This window comes from Macrotis lagotis, chromosome X, assembly GCF_037893015.1.
Source record: "Macrotis lagotis isolate mMagLag1 chromosome X, bilby.v1.9.chrom.fasta, whole genome shotgun sequence".
In the NCBI taxonomy this organism is placed as follows: Eukaryota; Metazoa; Chordata; class Mammalia; order Peramelemorphia; family Peramelidae; genus Macrotis; species Macrotis lagotis.
Genome location: NC_133666.1, coordinates 566,546,380 through 566,567,652, shown reverse-complemented (window position 1 = coordinate 566,567,652; position 21,273 = coordinate 566,546,380). Strand labels below are relative to the sequence as shown.

At 34.4% G+C, this 21,273-nt stretch overlaps 1 long non-coding RNA gene across 1 annotated transcript in view; it reads right to left on the bottom strand.

The window, feature by feature from the left end:
• Positions 1–6,331: 6,331 nt before the first annotated feature.
• LOC141497389 (uncharacterized) overlaps positions 6,332–21,273 on the bottom strand; it is a 28,223-nt gene continuing 13,281 nt past the window's right edge. Inside the window, exons 2-3 of the long non-coding RNA XR_012471319.1 lie at positions 12,649–12,728; positions 6,332–6,484 (exon numbers count right to left, since the gene is read on the bottom strand). This is a non-coding gene — a long non-coding RNA (uncharacterized LOC141497389). The remainder of the gene's footprint in view (positions 6,485–12,648; positions 12,729–21,273) is intronic.

Sequence of the window (21,273 nt, the reverse complement as noted above, 5' to 3'; positions counted from 1 at the left end):
TTGTACTGGGAGATTATTTTTGGTTTTTTCTTTCATTGAGTTAGATGACTACTGAGTTCCTTTTCAATTTTGAAATTCAATGATTCTGTCATGGTTTTGCAATTTTTGCTTATTTAATCAGTTTAGCTTTTTCTGTAGAAAAAAGATATAGTTAAATATGCTTATGAAGTCAAGGAATATGTTAAGTTCAGTTATGTTCATCAATTTATCTTAGGAGTTAAGTATGTTTAGGAGTTAAAAGGCTCAATTAGGCAGTGATTAGTCTACTGTTTTTGTACTAAAGATTATGGCAATTTACAAATGAAATAAATAATTAAGAAATGCAGTTGAATTAATATTTGATTGCTACAGATTGATTGCTGTCATTCAGAATGGCAAGCTATTAGAGAACAAGAATGCTAAGTTGGTGATATAAGCCAAACCCCCCAAACTTCATTCTCAGATCACTATTAATAAAATACCGCATAATCTGGATTATTCTCTGGTTATAGGAAACTCTTGAAAAAAAGAGTGTAAAAACATCTGCAAGAAGCATAGGATTTAGAGAAGCATGGACTGAATTACAGGATCTGATGCTGAGCAAAGGGAGGAGAGCCAAGAGAACATTGTACACATCAACAACATCATTGTGAGTTGATCAGTCTTGATGGATGCAGTTCCTCTCAGCAGTTCAGAGAGTTAGGACAACCATATTAGATTGGCTATGGACAATGCTATCTCTATCCAGAGAAAGAAAACAAAACAACATAAAACAAAGAAAAACCAAATCCTTCAGAATCTGATGAATGCTACATTCACTTTTTTTTTTTAGGTTTTTGCTAGGCAATGGGGTTAAGTGGCTTGCCCAAGGCCACACAGCTAGGTAATTATTAAATGTCTAAGGCCGGATTTAAACTCAGGTACTCCTGACTCCAGGGCCGGTGCTCTATCCACTGTGCAACCTAGCCACCCCTACATTCACTTTCTAAAAAATGTCTCATGTATTTCTTTCCTTAAATCCTAATTCCTCATACCAAAATTGACTAATCTGCAAACATGTTTAATTCAAATGTATAAGGACAATATTCATGTGAAATACTTGCTGCTGAGTGAAGGGGTGGAAGGAAATTATGTAACTTCAAATATACATATGCATATGGATGAATGTTGAAAAACTTTCATAACATGTATTTGGAAAAATAAAGTATCAATTAAAAAAAGAAACATAGGATCTTAGTGGGCAGGGGCCAGAAATCTCCAGTTGGATTGTATTCATCTGGCATTGCCAAACAACAACAAATTCAATAAATCTGGGACCTTTTTAGGGAGAATTAATTAAATGTTTGACCAAATATAGAAGCAATTGATGTTATAAATATCCAAATGACCCTTAGCAGAAAAAAAGATTTCGCTACCCTGATCCAGAGCCACGAGTTCTCAGAGGCCATCTATTCCATGAATCTTATTTTACAGATGAACAAATTAAGACCTAAGGGAGTTAAGAGAGAAGACCAACTTCTCACAGATAATGTCAGAGGTGAGATATGAATCTAGAGCTAGTGTTTTGTTTTTTTTTTTAACCATAACACATTAACCCATTGTAGCTAAATTCCTAGCGGAAGTTATATACAATAAATACAAAGATTCCTCCACTTTCCTCTCAGTCTTTTCTTAACTCTCCATAAGATGGCTAATTTATGGTAGAACATTCCCAAGCTAATATTAGTGTTATTTTGATCTTCTATGCAAAAGGACAAGAATCAAGAACCAAGTACTTGGAGTTAATGATGATGTTTATGATGATTCTCAAATTTGAATATGCTCCCCTAATATCTCTACTGACTTTCATTCTCATATCTTAAAATGTTTTTCAGATATCTCAAACTGAATGTCCAATAGACATGTTAAATTGGATATGTTCAAAATTGAATTCATTATATTTCCCCTGCAAACTTCTCATCAAGGGTACCAATATTTTTCCAGGCTCCCATGCTTCCAATCTAGATATTATTTCCTATCTCTATCTGTAGGTATCTCTCACTCCATATGCAATCTGTTTGCAAAGCCTGCTAATTTGACCTTTGCAAAATATATCCTCTTCTCTCATCTGATCCCATGCAGTTTCTTATCACCTCATACTTAGAATATTACATTTTCCTGATAGTGGTTCTTCCTGCTAAAAGTTTTTCTCATCACCAATCCATACTTCTTTTAGGCATAACGTAATTTTCCTAAAGCCCAGATGTAATTGTGACACTCTTCCCCCTACAATTTCCCCAATAGAGTTCTCGGGACTTCCTGTTACTTCTAAGATCAAGAACAAAATCTTCTGTTTGAAACTCTTCATATCCTACTTCCTTCCTACCATTTTAATCTTCTTGACCTCACTCTCCACTACATAGTGTTCCATACACTGACACTGGCTTCCTTGCTGTTCCAAAAATAAGACATCTGTTGCTCAGTTCTGACCATTTTGTCTAGTGGTGTTATCCCGTGTCTGCCATACTTTCCTTCTGCATTCCTGCCTTCTGGCTTACCTGGCTTTCTTCAAGTCCTAACTAAAATCCTATCTTTTACAAAAATCCTATCATAACCCCTTTTAAATTTAATGTTCTCCCTACCTTAAATATTTCTTGTACTTAAAACTTGTTTTGTACAAATTTAGAACTACAGGAGATGCACTCGTTTGTGAGTTCCTTGCAGGTAGGGACTGATTGTCACTTCTTTTTTGTATGCTCAGCATTTTACATAGTATGTAGCACATAGTAAGTACTTAATAGATGCTAATTGATAAACTGACATTGCCTCCATACTTGAGAAAAAGCACAAGAAATTACCTAAATTTTAACTTTTTTTCGGACTTGATAACTTTTTTTTCTTCCGCCACTCATTTAGTACATATCAGGGAATAAAATAAAAAGCAAGGAAAATTAAAATTTCTATAAATTTATGATTCTCCTAACAAATTCTGACTGAATCAATCCACCTAAGGGATAGTATACTTCAAAGACTGAAATTCTCTCTATTGATTGCTCTTCACTGGAGATGCTGTAGGCTTCATCTTTAAATTCTCTCACTTGTCTCAATTAGTGTATGTTAATGATTCACCATCTCTTTAGGGCAAAGCAGATCCCTGAGAATATCACTCCCTTCTCTTAGAGATACACATGCAACAAGACATTGCAACAGCCTACATTTGCTTCCAGCAATTCAAAATTCAGTACAACATGAAATAATTCTGGTGTCCTAGCAGTAACAGATGAATGACTAATAAAGGTGTTTGTTGTATGCAGAATTGAGAAATCATAGGATTTTAGGGAGTCTCAGACATTATATATATATATATATATATATATATATATATATATATATATATAAAGCTATGATTTTCCTTTTTTTGCAAGGCAGTGGGGTTAAGTGACTTGCCCAAGGTCACACAGCTAGGTAATTATTAAGTGTCTGAGCTCAGATTTGAACTCAGGTCTTCCTGAGTCACTGCACCACCACCTAGCTGCCCCTACACCACCTAGCTGTCCCAGATATTTTTCAAATAAGGAAATATATATATATGTATATATATATATATATATATATATATATATATATATATATAATTTAACTGATTTTACCAAGGTCATGGAAGTACTAAATTATTAAAACAGGGTTTAAAAGTAAGTCTTCTGATAGCAATTTCCATGCTCTTTTAATATCATTATAGAAGTTTGTGATATGTGCTCAAGTCCCATTATTAATACAAACCTCTTATGACATTCTTCAAGGTATCTTTGTGAGTATCAAATGATTTGAGTATATAATAGTATTGATTTGTATCATTATATAAATGTAAACTCATATTTAATTCTCCTTAATTCTTTCCTCCAAATTTGTTTCATTTCCCAGTTTCTTCTGTCTGGAAGTTCATCAATTCATTGATAAACAATCATTAAGTGCTTTCTCTGTGCCAAATATGGTGCTAGGTACTGATGATACAAATATAATAAACAAAAAAAGTCTCTACTTGCAAGGAGGGAAAATCAAGAAAAAATACATAAATATGAACCAAATAAATCTGAAAAGAATAATTGCAACAAAGTGTCCCTTATGATAACAGTATGTTCTAAAAAACTTTATGGGAATTATGTGTTCTCCCCTTTTTAATAGACAAGAATAATATAGAGGGAAGTAAGTTAAATAAAAATGTTTTTTTAAATAGATTCTAACAGTGTGAAATGTCAGAGATAGACTCTTGAGACAGAACAGTGGGGAGTGAAGCAGATCATTGATGTTGATATAGAGGAGCAGGATAAGGAACAATGGAGAATGAATTTTGAACACTGAGGAACAACAAAATCAAAAAAGGGAGAAAAGAAGAAGCTGAGAAAGCAATAGAAACTGGATAAAACTTGAAAAGTCTCTCTAAATTGCATACCCAATAAGATAAGTGGAGGAAAAAACCCATCCACCAACAATATCAATGGAAATACTTAGAAGGAAGAAGATGGGCAATGAGGATGGGGGGGGACTAGAAAGAATGAATCATTTAATCTATTTTTTTGTCTTAAAGTCCTTCATCTATAAATCAAAGCATCTTCCAGTTTGAAAATTGTATGAGTCTCAGGGGAATTTTGATTTGAATTAAGAGATGCAAACAGAAAGGACCTTGTTTACCCAGTACTCTGGGATTCTTTGAAGATGGACAAAGTTGTAATCTGTAACTACTATCAATGTGAAATTTGCAACTTGCATGTAGTTTATAATTTGAGATTCCTTATACTTTGATAGTTCTTTATAGCCAACCAGGCATAATGTTATGATGTTACATTGTAGGAGGTTTAGAAATGCTTATTGACTGATTTATGTCTCAGATGATTCTGTGTGGAAGAATGTTTCAAAGGTGAGACATTCAAGAGGAAAACCCCCTTAGGGAGTACCCTTGTCCCCTAAATGAGGAGCCTGTTTTTAGTCCACCTTGTCACATTAACAATTTGTTCATTTTTTATTAATCTTCTGTAAATAGTTTTATATTGCATAGGCTTATATGTGTACATTATCTTATATAGAATAGAAGATACTGAGGTCAGGGTTTCATCTTAGAACAATTCCAGGAAGATTACAAGTGTTTAGTTACAACAAATTCTTATTACCTTCTTGTTGGATTTTATAGTACTTTTTAATTGATATTTTAATTTTTCAATTACATGTTATGAAAATTTTTCAACATTCATCCACATGCATATGCATATTTTTAAATTATATAATTTACTTCCACCCTTCCTTCCCACCCTTCTCCCCTCAGTGGCAAATAATCAGGTGAATATTGTTCATGCAAATTTGTGTTTAACATGTTTACAGATTGGTCATTTTTGGCATGAGGAATTAGGATTAAGGGAAAAGAAAGAAAACCATGAGATAAGAAAGCAATACATAAGAGAAATTTTTGAAAAGTGGATGTAGGGTTCATTCAGATTCTGAAGGGTTTTTTTTTGTTTGTTTTTTTTTTTTTGCTTTGCTTTTTTCTCTCTGGTTGTCCTAGCTCTCTGAACTGCTGAGAGGAGCTGCTTCCATCACGGTTGATTAACTCACAATATTGTTGTTAATATGTACAATGTTCTCTTGGTTCTGCTCTCTTTGCTCAGCATCAGATCCCATAATTCATTCCATGCTTCTCTGGAGTCCCACCATTTATAGTTTCTTATAGAACAATAGTATTCCATAATATTCATGTACCATAACTTGTTCAGCCATTCCCCAATTGATGGGCATACCCTTAATTTCCAATTTTTGGCCTCTACAAAAAAGAGCTGATGTAAGTAATTTGGAACATATGGGATTTCCCATTTTTTATGATTTCTTCTGGATATAGACCTAGTATTGGTATTGGTTGGTCAAAGGGTATGATCAATTTTATCACTCTTTTGGCATAATTCCATATTGTGCTCCAGAATGGTTGGATCAGTTCACAAATCCACCAACATTCATTGTAATTCCTCCTTGATATAATCATAAAAGGAAGATTTACAGATAGTTTCTAGATACTTTAACTCTGAGAGAGAAAAGTATTGGAGTCTCGAGACATAGTAGTCACTGACATTAAACTAGCAGAATATCTGATATGGAGAATAGAAAGGTAGGTCTTAGTCTGTTATAAAACAGAATTTTGAGTCACAGAGGAGAAGAAATCTGTGTCATAAATCCATGTCAAGAAGCAAGTTCCTTTGAAACTGCACAAAAGGCAGACTTACATATTTGGCCAAAGAATGTAGTAAGGAATACATTCTAAAAGAAGATGGAGAGAATAGAGAGAATGAATTTCATTCAATTTCATTCATTTGTTCTCAAATCTCGTAGAACATGTATAAATGTAAGGGAAGCAAAGAACTCTACTGGCCTAATGATGTGTATTTTATGTTTTTTTTTGTTGTAATTTCACATCTTTTATTGGAACTCTATTTAATTCTGGTGAAGCAAGTCCTGCATAGTGATTCTCTGCTGTTTCCATAGTAATCTGCAAGAGATAAAAGCAAGACATTCAGAATTCAGGTGAACTCACATGAAACTAATGTTTAAATTAAAAAAATTCTTACTTATTTATTAAAATATTTGATATTAGTTGATTAGTAAGGGATGAAAATATCTCTTTTCCAGTTACTATTCGTTTTTCCTAATTGCTGCTTTCGATAGCTAAGTGTTTTCTGCAATTTTGAATTATTTGGCTGGGAGCCTGATATTTCTAGGTTGCTTACAAACTGGACATATCTGAATTATTTAGGCAGGTCATCTACACTCATTTAATTGCCTGGATAATTGCTCTACTCTTTACTTGACTTTTTATCACATAGACTTAATCTCAGAACAGTCTGACAGATTCAAAAATTCTCTTTTCTCTCTCTCTCTCTCTCTCTCTCTCTCTCTCTCACACACACACACACACACACACACACACTTTTCCTCCTCTGTCTTCTTGTACATGAGCTTCAATAAAATATATTCTATGTGAAGCAGGGAAACTCACTTAAGATCTCTCTGAGCCACAGTTCCTTCATTTGTAAAATGAAGGAAACTCATTTGCTATAAGGTTATTCACTAATAACCTTATAGAGTTGTAGACAAAAGTACTTTGTAAGCTTAAAAACACTATAAATGTGGACTGTGGAGTAATTATATTTGTACATATAGGCATATATATGCCTATATGTACAAATATATACATATGGAAAAGATGGACACATAGGACATGAGCACAGAAAGACTGTGATATGAATTGCACTTCCATTAACCTAGATTTTATCTTTGCCTTTGAAAATAGAGACTCAACTTTTCATACCTCAACCTGAGGTATGCTATCTTCATACCTCAGTCTGAGGTATGCTAGCTTAATGAAGAAGTTGTTGGTGTGGGACTCCATCAGATGTATTCAGGAACATATATGTCAATATTTATCAAGAATAAGGCAATATTCAGAATGAACTCTTGAGAAGAATATAGTGAAAAGTATTTGTGTCTATTTTTATGTATATATGTTTATATACTATAATATCTGTGATATATTTTATGATTGAATTGTACTGATGTAAATTATAGGTTTCATATTGCATTTTGAACACCATCAGGTATTTATTTATCCCTAGTAATAATGTCATGTTGATAGGATAACATGTCGTTGAAATATTGGAGGACATGTATGCCTGTATGCATAGTATCTTTGTAATTGTTTTTTTTTAGGTTTTTTTTTTTTTTGCAAGGTAATGGGGTTATAAGTGGCTTGCCCAAGGCCACACGACTAGGTAATTATTAAGTGTCTGAGGCCAGATTTGAACTCAAGTACTCCTGACTCCTGGGCCAGTGCTCTATCTACTGCACCACCTAGCTGCCCATATCTATGTAATTGTTAGGGAGCAGCAGAGTATTGTAGTCAGGCAGAACCTGAGTCCTGTTTTTGACACATACTGACTCAATTAGTTTGAGTATTGCTACTTAGTACTCCTCAAACAATTAAGAATACTAAATGTCATTTAATCATTTCTGAGTTGTATTCAACTCTCTATGACCCCATTTGGGGTTTTCTTGGCAAAGATACTAGAATGCTTTGCCATTTCCTGCTCCAATTCATTTTACAGATGAGGAAACTGAGGTAAATAGGGTTAAGTGAATTGCTCAGGATCATAGAGCTAGTAAGTGTCTAAGACCAGACTTGAACCATATCATCCTGACTCCAGACATGGCCATTCTATCTACTTATACCACCTAGCTTGACCTCTAACTGTTAAAGAGTAGTCAATCTGTGTCTGTAAAAAGGGTTATCTTTCCTGGAGTTCCCCACACAGATGAAATCACAGGCCCTCCTAGTACCTACCAGAGCTTAATAGAAGTAGAGAAACTTGCATCTTTTTCCATTTAGGAAAAAGCAGAGTTTGTTAGGAGTATCATATTTACCAACTTAACAATGATCTCATAAATTTCAACACACATATTAAAATTTGAGCCCCAACCTTGGAGTTATACCACATGTGATCATGTGAGCAAGATAGCCGGATAGGGAACAAGTAGCCCATAATGGCACCAAACTATATCCAGGGTGTGAAAAATTGTACTGATCATTCTGAGTCTTCTTCAAGCCTCTCTGAAGCTAGGCAACTGGAGCCCCCTCAACATTCAGGACAGTGAGGTTGGTGTGGGGGAGACAAATACATTTACCACTTAATTTCTCTCTTTGCTCCACTTGCCATTGTTACCAAGGCAACTCTGACAGCCCTCCTCCTACACTCACCTCCCAAAGTGGCCACCTTGTAATCCCAGTATCCCTTACAAGCCTTGTGTAGTTGTTTCCATGTAAAAAACAAGTCCTAACTTCACAGTCTCATGTCACATTTTTTTTAAAAATCATTTTTGCATGTTTATTATATGAAACTTCTGGGTATTGACATAGTGATTTCAGGACAAGATTAACCATTTTGAGATCTCCCAATAGTCATTCTTTATGCCTCATAAATTCAAGAAAGTGAAAATTTGCTGAACGTGGTACTACTGTTGTGGAGCAAAGAATTTCCAAAACTGCAGGATGAAAACAAAAGTGGATCCCAATATAATATTAGAGGGACTGTGACTTGAGCCAACCACTCTCAAAAGCAATTTGGAATTACACTTAAAAAAAAGTGATAAAAGTGCTCTTTTGATCTAGTGATTTAATTTCTAGGCATATCCTCAAAGAAGTCAAAGAGAGAAATGTCATATGTACATGCAATATTCATAGCAGCAATTTCTGGGGGGGATTTTAAAAAACAAACAAAAAAACTAGAAATCTCTTCCTCATCCCATTACTCAGATGACTGGCAACTATCTTCCTTTACTGGTCTCATATGACACAGTAGTCTTAACCCCCTCTACTGGTTTAAAGAATCTTTTCTAGACTGTCTCCTCCAACAGATTATCTCCTCTGTCATTCCTTCCCTTTCACTTTTTTTCAGTCTCCATGTACTGGCTCATTGCTTTACCTTAATAATGCCCAACTCTTCCAAACCTGAAAAAAAAAACCCTCACTTCTTCACTGGATCCTTCCATCTCTGCTATTATTTTATAGTCTCTTCTATTCTTTGTAGCTAAATTACCTGAAGAAGTGAATACAGTGTGTGCCTTTAATTTCTCTCTTTTTTAATGAAAGATTTTATTTATTTTTAGTTTTACAATTTTACTCATTCTTGTTTTCTTGTTTTTCTTCCCCCACCCCCACAGAAGGCAGTCTGTTAGTCTTTACATTGTTTCATTGGTATGCATTGATCTAAGTTGAATGTGATGAGAGAGAAATCATATCCTTAAAAAAGAAAAATAAAGTATAAGAGATAGAAAAATTACATAATAAGAATTTTTTAACCTTCTCTCTTCCCCAGTCTCTTCTTAACTCCTGAAACTGAATTATGTTTATTTTAGAATGATCAAATTTGGTCTAGCCAAAAAAGGAAAATACACTTTCCTTCTTTATTGGCAAGGCTTTAAGATTATGAATATATAGCATTGTAGGTACTGGTAGATTCAGTTGATATGTGAGTTAGTTTTGTTGAACTGTTTTCTTTTTCTTTTTAAGTTTTTGTTTCAATGAAAGGTTCATTAAGGTGAGAAAGAGAAAAGAATGTACTGGGAAATTAAAATTATTTTTTTTAACAAAGAAGAAAGAGAAAATAAAAATGAGCTACAAATACTGTATGGATTCTTTTATCATTTCCACATAGATAAATCTCATATCTATAGATAACTGGCCAAGATTCTTTCCTGGCTTTCAATTCCAGAATTACCACTCATATTTTTCAACTGAATGTTCCATAGGTTTATCAAACTCACCATGTCCAAAACAGAATTCTTTATCTCCTCCATCCTTGACCATCTTCCAATATTTCTTAATTCTATTGAGAACACCACCATCCTTCTAGTTACCAGAATTACAATCTTTGAGTTTCTCTTGGATCTCTTTACTATTCTTTATCCTATTATTTCATAAAAAGAAAAGTAATATCACTTCTTCCTATAGAATATCTCTCTAATTCATCCCCTTCACCGAACTCACATGGCTACCTTCCTACCTCAAACTCTCCTAAGTATCATTGCAATAATCATTTCATTACCCTCCTTCCTTAAAATATCTCCTTATTCCAATCCATGGTTCATGAGGCTGCTTAAGTGATTTTTCTCAACATAAATCTAATCAAGAAATTCACCTACTCAATAAACAGCAGTGACTCCCTATTGCCTCTGTGATCAAGCATGAACTATTATTTTTGCCTTCTAAATCCCTTCACAACCTAGCTCCAATCCATTCATCCATTTCATTATATAATACTGAAATTCATAGAGCTACTGCAGTCTCTTCATATAATAAAATTGTCCTTGTTCTTCATACATGACACTCCATCTTCTGTATTTGGTTTATTTGCCTTGAATAGTTTCCCTCCTCACCTCTGCCTCACACCATCTCTTTGTTATTTCAAGATACAATTCAAGCACAATTCAATAAGAAATTTTTTTTTCTGATTTCCTGACAACTAGTGCCCCCTGTGGTGGACATTTATTTGTATGGTATTTGTTCTGGATATACTTATATGAGTAGTGAATATTATCTCTCAGATGTAAGTCCTTTGAAAATAAGGAGTTTTTCATTTCTTAAATATTTATTTATTTTCATCCATATGCACATGTATATTTTTAAGTTACAAAGTTTCTTTCCACCCTCCTTTCCCACCCCCCTCCCTCAGCAGTGAACAGTCAGGTTAGCATTGTACATAAGTATTTTGGATAAACATGTTTACAGATTAGTCATTTTCAGTATGAGAAATTAGGGTTAAGGGAAAGAGATACATAAGAGATAATTTTTGTAGTCTTCATCAGATTCTGAAGCGTTTTTTTGTTTTGTTTTTCTTCTACTGGATTGGGATAACATTGACCATAGCTGGTCTAATATAGTTGTCTGAGCTCTCTGAACTGCTTAGAGGAGTTGCTTCTATCAAGGTTATTCATCTTACAGTGTTTTTTTTTTTTTTAGGTTTTTGCAAGGCAAATGGGGTTAAGTGGCTTGCCCAAGGCCACACAGCTAGGTAATTATTAAGTGTCTGAGACCGGATTTGAACCCAGGTCCTCCTGACTCCAGGGCCGGTGCTTTATCCACTACGCCACCTAGCTGCCCCCATCTTACAGTGTTGTTAATGTGTACATTGTTCTCTTGGTTGAATGTTTTCATTCTTGATTGTCACATAACACCTACTTTAAAAAATTGTTTTAAATTTTTTTTTAGGTTTTTGCAAGGCAAATGTGGTTAAGTGGCTTGCCCAAGGTCACACAGCTAGGTAATTATTAAGTGTCTGAGACCGGATTTGAACCCAGGTACTCCTGACTCCAGGGCTGGTGCTCTATCCACTGTGCCACCTAGCCGCCCCATTTTAAAATTTTTAAAGCAATCTATTTTTTCCTTTCCACTATTGGAAAAAATGAAACCCTTATTACAAGTATGAATAACCAGGAAAATAAATTACTAAATTGTCTATATTTGAAAATGTATGCCATAATATAAATCTTAGGTCCATCATCTTTATCAATGGGCATGTTTTTTTTTTGTTTGTTTGTTTATCTTCACCAATCTGCTGGGTGGGTGTGATGTAGAACCTCAGCTGCTTTAATTTGCATTTTTCTATTTGTTAATGACTTAGAGCACCTTTTCTCCTGGTTCTTGATTACTTGCATTTCTTCTTTAAAACTGACTGCTCTTATCCTTCAACTATTTATCATTGGTGGAATGGCTCTTATTCTTTCTAAATTAGAATTGATTCCTTATATATCTGGGATATTACACCTTTATCAGAGAAACTTCCTTCAAGGATTCTTTCTTGTTTATTTGTTTTTATTCTAATCTCCTTTTTTTGGGAGCCCCAAAGATTTCTGATTTTTTCTCCCTAATGATCAAAGTTTTAAATATTCCAAGGAAGGGAAATAGTGGTAGAATACTCGAAATAACCTTTCAATATAGGCCAGTGGTGGCAGTTCTCTTCAGGAAGGCTTCATAAGTTTCTAAGATTCTTCTACAATTCTTCTACATATTAGTTGTATAATTTTGTTCAAAGACATTTCATCTCTTTTGACCTTACTTTCCCTCATCTGTAAAATAGAATTAATAATTCTTTTGCAACTTACCTCTGCACTTTAAGTGAATGTGTATGAGGAGTTGATGATAGAACTCCGGATCAATATTATGCCTCCTCCACTTGATGAGTCTGATAAATGTAAAGGGGAGGCAAGAGACATGGACACAGTAAGATAGGAACACTTGCAACTTTATAAAAGATTTGATCCCTTGTGTAATTCACACTGTAATCTATTAGAAGAAAATAAAAGGTGCAAAGTTAAGATTCACCCATTCACAAATTTGAAAGGAAAATGTAAAGAAATAGCTATACTTCTTAGGTACTTTTAGAGGTATGAATAGTTTTCTCAACCAAACTTGCAGTCATTGAGTAGGAAAGGTAAGTATTCATTAAGATCTACAATGTATTAGACCTTGTGATAAGATAGTTCTAAATAAAATCTTATTTAATCCTCACAACCATTCCAGGAAGTAGGTGCTATTATTTCCCCCTATTTTATAATTGAAGATACTGGGACAAACATATATTGAGTGACTTTTTCAGGGTCCTAAAGCTAGTAAGCCTGATATTGACTTTAAAGTCACTTTTTGACTTTTCACCCAGTGTTATATTCATTTTGCAATTTAGCTGCTTAAGTGGATAGCCATTGCCTGTGAAGGATCAGACAAACCTACTAGAACTTACCTATATAGACATGATCATAATGCAAAGTACTTCCACTCCACTCTGATGCATTAGGAAAGGAGAAATTTTGTGTTGCAATTCCCATTCAGAGAGATAAAAAATGACTATATATGGATTCTTTTCTTCTTGATTTCTTGATTCAGTGGCTTTGATCAAATCCTGCCTCTGATGCTAACAATATATTTGACCTTAAACAAGTTGTTATATATCCTCAGGTTTCAATTTCCTCATAGAGAAAAGATAGGAATTATTTAGATAGCCTCTGAAGTCCTTTTCATATCTAAATCTACGATAATAAGTAATCATTCACTTACAACAATAAAGTTGACAACTAGAGCTAATATAGCCCAGTCAATAAACTTGCTAATTGGCCTTCTCAGGCAGAATGATCAGTCAGGATGCATTTTTAAAACTGCAATATAGCATGTCGAGAAGTCTCAATGTAGTTTTAGGCTTTAATAGCTTTATATTCATATGCACATCAGGATAGCTCAATAACATCTTTCTAAAAACAATCCTCCTCGATGTCATAGGATCTTATTATGTTAGAAATAAAGTACTTTCAGCATCTCTAAAAATGTTCAAAAACCCTGTTTTTCTTTTGCATCACCTATAATGAAACTGTAATGAACACTTTATTTTGACCTGATTAAGAATTTTCTCTTTTCTCTTTCTCAAACTATTGGAAGAACATTTTGAAAAAAGGAAAAAAAAATGATTTGAAATCTGTGTCACATGTGTGATCTAAAAAATCTTTCATCTCTTCTTTAAAAGAATTCCATTATTTTATCCCTTAATAAAAGCCCCCCCTTCTCATTAACTCATTCTAGTGGTATACATTGCTCTCAGGTAGGGCTTGCTTAATACTCCTAGAGTTTGGTTAGGTGTGCAGAACATACAAGGATATTTCTCTTAAAAGCAAATGTATTCTTTTGAACAGGAAAAAAGAACACAACAATGGGCCAACTCATGTTTATTCACCAGACACTTTTCAATGAATACTTGCCTCTGACTGGAGAGGGTTTAGTGTATAGCATCTGAAGAAAACAACTGTCATAGAGCCCTCCCTTTAAACCTCATCAGTCACCTATGGGAATAAATACATGAACTATTGAACCAAGAAGCCAATAAAATATTTTCAAGAGTACATTTTTTGAGTCAATAAATATAAAATTAAACTAAAATATATTTATCAGGCAAGGGAAAGTTTTGTGAAAGGACATACAAAATGTCTGTTTCATTTTTATAGTTCTGAGCTCTGGATGAATTTTAGATCACTGGAAAGAAACCTTAGCTGATGGTTGTGTTAACAGATGGCAAAATAAATAATTACTTTATTCACATACCTTTATGTGGTTCAATCCTCTGTTTTTGGTAGGCAAAATAGAATCAGTATTTTGAAATTTTTGGTGTTATTCATTACTATTGAGGCACCAATTCAATATTGTACCCCATTTCAAGCCATTTTGACCTGTGATATAGACATTATGCACACACACACACACACACACAATTATAAGGGAGGGACTGGAAGTAGGAAGACAAGATAAGAATTTGTTGCTGTAATTCGGATATGTAAAGAGTAAAATTTGATTGACATTATGACTATGAAAGTAGACAGAAAGATGAATTAAGAGTATATATATATATATACAGAAATATTGTGGAAACTTGAAAGTGAATTAACTCTGGGAAATGTTGAAGGGTAGTGATCTTGTGCTACCTTAATAGACAGTACTTTGTCAGCCTAATCATTCATTCTATCCATTCAAGGAACATTTGGCAAGTGCTTAGATTAGGGTTAGAGTTACAGTAGGGAGATATTTGGGTTAGGGTTGGAATCAATAGTTGGAAGACAGTTTAGGGTCAGGGCAAGGGTTGGTACCAAGAAATGTTCTCAGCATTAGGGATACAAAGAAAAGCAAAAATATTTTCCTATAACCCTAAGCAAGGAGCTCATATTCCTATGCAAGGGACAACATGTAAATACATGTGTATACATATGTACATATATATATATACATATATATGATATATGAAATCTAAATGAAAGGTATTCTTAAAAGGAAGGCACCAGCAGTTGGAGAACTAGGAAAGATTTTCTGCAGAAGTTGAGTACTGAAGGAAGCTAGTGAATTTAGGAGTCAAAGTTAATAAAGGAGAACTTTTCAGGCCTAAGTGTTGGGAGCATTGCTTGTTTCAACTTCTTTTTGAATATTGTTCCCCTCCCAATTAAATTATAAGCTTATTGAAAACAGGGTCTTTCTTTATTCTTTTTTTTTTGCAAGGCAAATGGGGTTAAGTGGCTTGCCCAAGGCCACACAGCTAGGTAATTATTAAGTGTCTGAGATCGAATTTGAACCCAGGTACTCCTGACTCCATGGCCTGTGCTTTATCCACTGTGCCACCTAGCTGCCCCCTTCTTTCTTTCTTTTTTTGCAAGGAAATGGGTTTTTTTTGCAAGGCAAATGGGGCTTTATTGTTATTTATATCTCCAGTACTTAACACAGTGCCTAGCATCTAGCAATAAACTACTGATTAAGGACTCACTAAAGTCCCAGTAAGTGGACCCATGTAGCTGGATTGTAGCATATGTAGGAGAAGGTGAAATCTTTCAGAAGATTGGAAATATAGGAAAGGACCAAGATTTGAAAGGTTTAAAATGCCATTTAGATTCTGGAAATAAAAGGAGCCACTGGAATTTACTGAGGAAAGACATGATATGGTTAGACTTGAACTTTAGAAGATCATTGACAGCTGCCTGGAAAATAGAATAAAGTGGGGAAGTCTTGAGACAAGGAGACCAATTAGACTATACCTGGAAAATCAGAACAAGTTACAAGCATCAGGGGAGTGGGACCATTTCAATCCATGCTATATGCTTAGCATGCATAAAAGAAGATTTAGATTATGCACAGTCATTATCTTTAAATATGTGGATGTATTTGCGTGAAAGAGGCACGTGACCTAATTTGTTATGACATTTCAATTTTAAATTATAAGCGTAACATCTTTACTTCAGCAAATCATTTAGCAAATATCATCTTGCTATTCCTGTGTAGAAAATGCAAAGATCTTGGTTCAAAATTGAATTGAAATGGATTAAAAACTGCTTAAATGATTAATCTCAACTAATGGCCTCTTACTTTACACATGGTCTGTGCTTCAGGGGCAACTAGATGGCTCAGTGAATAGAGCATTGGCCTTGGACTCATGAGGACAGGAGTTTCAATTCAGCTTCAGACATTTATTAGCTGTATGACCTTGGGCAAGTCACTTTACCCTGATTGCCTCGCATCTAGGGTCATCTTCAGTCATCCTGATTCATATCTGGTCACTGGACCCATATAGCTATGGAGGAGAAGTGAAGCTGGTGACTTAGCACAGTACTCCCTCACTCAAATCCAATTCATGAGCTTGTGATGGAATCACCTCCCAGATGTCATAGTCTGCTTTGAGAATGTAGGACAAAAACATTAGTAGATGCTTCACATATACTAAGATACTGATTGACATTAAATTGGAGGGATATTGCTTCTGGACAGCTTCCAGGACTTGAATGAATAACTAAATTTGCATGCTTATTAAATTTGCAGAAGACACAAAAAACAAAGATTACTCACTGGAGGACAGAGTCAGGTTATTTCTTTTTTCCTGTTTTTCTATTGCCTGATATTTATTGGTGGTCCTGGGCTCACAGGAATGCTAATTACTGCTAGAAAGAGATCACAGATTTTCAGAGCTATGGATCTTGACCCAATTGAGAAATGCTAGGTATATTCATAATAGGAATATAGAACCAGGAAAAAAGTGGTTTATTAAGCAAGTTATAATTCATTTTTCTTGAGCAGATATGCCTTGAACTGTAAGTTGAATTACAAACTGCATTTTAATTTCTCTTTTATTTCAAATTTGTCTTCAAAGTATGACAGTTAATTTAAGAACACCTGCTACTGTTCTTCATCTACATTATTAAGAGGTTGTGATCTAATTAAAGTTTAAAGAATCATTTGTTATGCTTCAAATTCTTTCTCTTTATTTTTAAATCATACCATCAACAAATGTTTATCCCCATTTTACTTAGTTGCTCTGTGGGTTTGGTTGATTTTGAAATATCAGTTTGGAAAAGGGACAATAAGAAAATAGACAAATCAAAGGTGCATTTTCAAATGAGAATATCAGATGTTCTAGGGGGATTAGTATTTCCTAGAAACATCCTAATAGGAAGATAAATGTAGGAATTTAAATTAAGAAGATAATGTAAACCAATGTCTTTAAGTGATAATAAAATTTATTAGAGAAATAATAGACTGATTTATAGGAATAATAAAAACAAAGTTCTAGTTTTCTCAGTTTAGAAGAGTCTAAGTTATGATAAATCACATGCACAATTAGTCCTATTACTTTATAGATCAACTTCAGTTTTGGAAAGGTAGAATTTTAATTTTGCCTTAGATAGGAATTGCATGATTCTGGGGTCCCTGGATATTTTTTCCTCTTTGCTTTTTTATGTGTTTATAAGAATTTTTATGTGTTTATATATTGTAGTCAATTCTTTAGAAAATGAGTCCAAGGGGCGGCTAAGTGGTGCAGTGGATAGAGCACCAGCCCTGGAGTCAGGAGTACCTGGGTTCAAATCTGGTCTCAGACACTTAATAATTACCTAACCGTGTGGCCTTGGGCAAGCCACTTAACCCCATTTGCCTTGCAAAAAACCTAAAAAAAAAAAGAAAATGAGGCCAGGACGATAGTGCTATATTTGTACCATTGAGGATATCTATATTTGTGCCTTTTATTGTTATACTGTCGCAAAGTTCAACTATCAGCCTCACCATTGAATTTAGATGATGCTGTCTTCTGTTTCAGATTTACAATAAAATTATATATCAGATTTTGCCAATTGAAAAAACAATCACTATATATTCTAAAAAAATGTGAATTCCAAGTGTGGGTTGTAGAAAAGAGTGCAAATATAGGTAAATGGCAGGTACATTGTAGTGCTAGTAAACTGTGTTGACAAAATTGATGATTATTATATTTTTATAGTTTTTTTTCTAAATTTGACCCTTGGGCAGCAGCTAGGTGGTATGGTGAATAGAGCATCCACCCTGGAGTCAGGAGGACCTGAGTTTAAATTTGACTTCAGGCACTTAATAATTACCTAGATGTGTGACCTTGGGCAAGTCAGTTAACCCCTTTGCCTTAAATAAATTAAAAAAAAATTAAAATTTGACCCTTGGCTAATATGCTACAGTTTAATTCTTTTATTACCTCATTCACTTCTTTGTTCCTTTGTTTCTTCATTCCTTGCTTCTTTCCTTCTTCCTTCCTTCTCTCTTCCCTTTGTTTCCTTCCTTCCCAATACAGATTTCTAAATACTATGTTATTTTCAGGATGGAAATATGATTTCTTTGATTGTTTGAATCTTGATTTTATAGGAGATATTAAACATATTTTTTGTCTGTCATGAATCTTTCAGAAGTCTGTTGACTATGGATTTCTTCTTAGAATGGGAAATTTATAAAAGTAGTTATTTTTATAATTTATAACAGAAATTACTTTCATAAATTTGTAAAGAACATTATTAACACCTTTTAGAGAAATTTAGCTATAGTTACTATAATATGACCAGAAGCACCCAGAAACCAATTCAGTTAAACAAACACATTTTCTTCATGACAAATAGTGAGATAGATCATCCAAGGACAGTACCAATTTGGGGAACAGGCACATTTCCAAAATATTAAAAGAAGGAAGGAAAATTAACCAGTTCCAAAAGATAGTGACAATCAATTAAGGGAAAATCAAGTCTGAGGAAAGGATGTTTTTAACTCAACTGATTCAGATTCTCCTGTGAATACACAATCTTAACTCCAGAAAGACCCTCAGAAGACATCTATTCCAAACAATCCCATTACTTAGCTTCTACTTGTTAATATCTGGAAACCCATCCTTGCAATAACTAACTCCACTTTTAGACAACTTTAACTGTGTGGACATTTGCCCCTATATTCAATGATCATTCACCTCTCTGCAGCTTGCAATCTTCACTTCTAGTTCTATCCTCTAGGGCCAAGTAGTATAGTCTGATCATTATCATAGGTTAGATCCTCAAATGACTGGATACCAATTCATTTAATTAAATTCAAAATATTTGATTTGGTGCCTGAATTCATATAGAGCACAGCACTACTTGTTGGGGGAAGTACTGTATTGAGATGTTTGGATTCTACTCTACTAGGGGAATGAAAGTAGCTCTGGTATCAAGGCAACAGGGATGTACACAGATGGGGAGAGGGGTCTTTGTATCACTCCTTCCTCCCCTTTGCACATGCCCTATGTTCTAAGGACTTGGCGCCTTAGATCATTACAATAAAGAGGAGGAAAATGTGAGGTCTGTTCTTACCGGGATTAATTCAATAATGATCCATGTGCATCAGGAACTAGATGCAGAAACATGATAAATAATAGTAAATTCATGAACTTTCCATTTCTGGATACTGATTGGTATAACAAGGATCAGCATATAAAAGGATCACTTCAAGATTGATGACTCATGCTATTTGAATAGGTCCTGTTGGAAGGTGGAATCCCTCATTTACCCCAGAAAGGAGAGGTGTTAGATACACTTAGAAAAGGGAAGTAGAATTTTTCTAAAGGTCAAGGATCTTGGATATTGATCAGACAATTACCCTACAAGCATTTATTAAGTGTCTGTTTTATTCCAGACATTATATTAAGTGCTGAAGAAAGAGAGAAAAGCAAAAAAAAGCAAAAAAACCCCCACCCCAGTTCCTGTCCACAAGGAGCTTATATTTCACTGAGGAAGACAATGTATACATAAATTGTCACATAAAAGACAAATATGGAATATGACCTTAAATGGGAAGGCACTAATATCTATGGTACTGGGAAAGGTCTCCTGTCACTTGAGCTGAATTTCTCTCTATGTTGTTTTGTCCTTCATTCTCGAAGAAGACCAGGACATCAGGGATGTGATGCCATCACAAGCATATGTACTGGATTTGAATGAGGGGGCACTGTGCTAAATCACAAATCTCACTTTCCTCTCTAGAGCCATCTGGGTCCAGTGACCAGATATGAATCAGGACAACTGAAGATGACCCTGGATGCAAGGCATTCAAGGTTAAGTGACTTGCCCAAGGTCACTCAGGAAGTGGCAAGTGTCTAAGGCTGGATTCAAATTCCCATCCTCCTGACTCCAAGACCAGCGCTCTATCCACTTTATCGTGTAGCTGCCCTTTTGCCAAAGGAGATTGAGAAGTAATAATCAGACAAGAGGAGAAACAAGATAAGACAGAGTCATAAGAGAAAAGGATATCAACAGTATCTAAAATTATAGAGAGTTCAAGAAGGACTAGAAATGAGCAGATTCTACTATGTTATGAAAATTCTTGCTCCATTCCATAAATTAAAATGAAAATTATAAAAAAAATCAGTTGCTCTCACTTCAAGTTAACAATAAACATGGCACTTACTAGATATGTATGTCTGTATTATAAGGAATGCAAAGATGAGGAAGTTTATTTGTATTGAAATATAACATTATATTTTCAAGGAAACTCATGATTCTCAAACACCAGTGAGGAAAAATAAAGTGGGTGAAAAATTAATGAGATTATGCCATTCATTTGTATAGACAAGCCATTTATTTAGTATTTTGATATAAATGAACAATAAATTGGGTTCAAGGAATTAGAAATCAATTGAATTATATTTGGAAACTTGTTTTTTTGTTTTGATATTTGCAAGGCAATGGGATTAAGTGATTTGACCAAGATCTCACAATTAAGTATTAAATGTCTGAGGCCTGATTTAAACTCAGGTCCTCCTGACTCCAGGGCCTTGCTGGTCTTATATTTGGTAAATTGTAAACAAAATTCCTACCTGCCTCAAAGATCCCATTTTTATTATTAAAATTATTGTTAACCAGAATTTTTACAAATATTTACTAGACATCCTCCTTCTT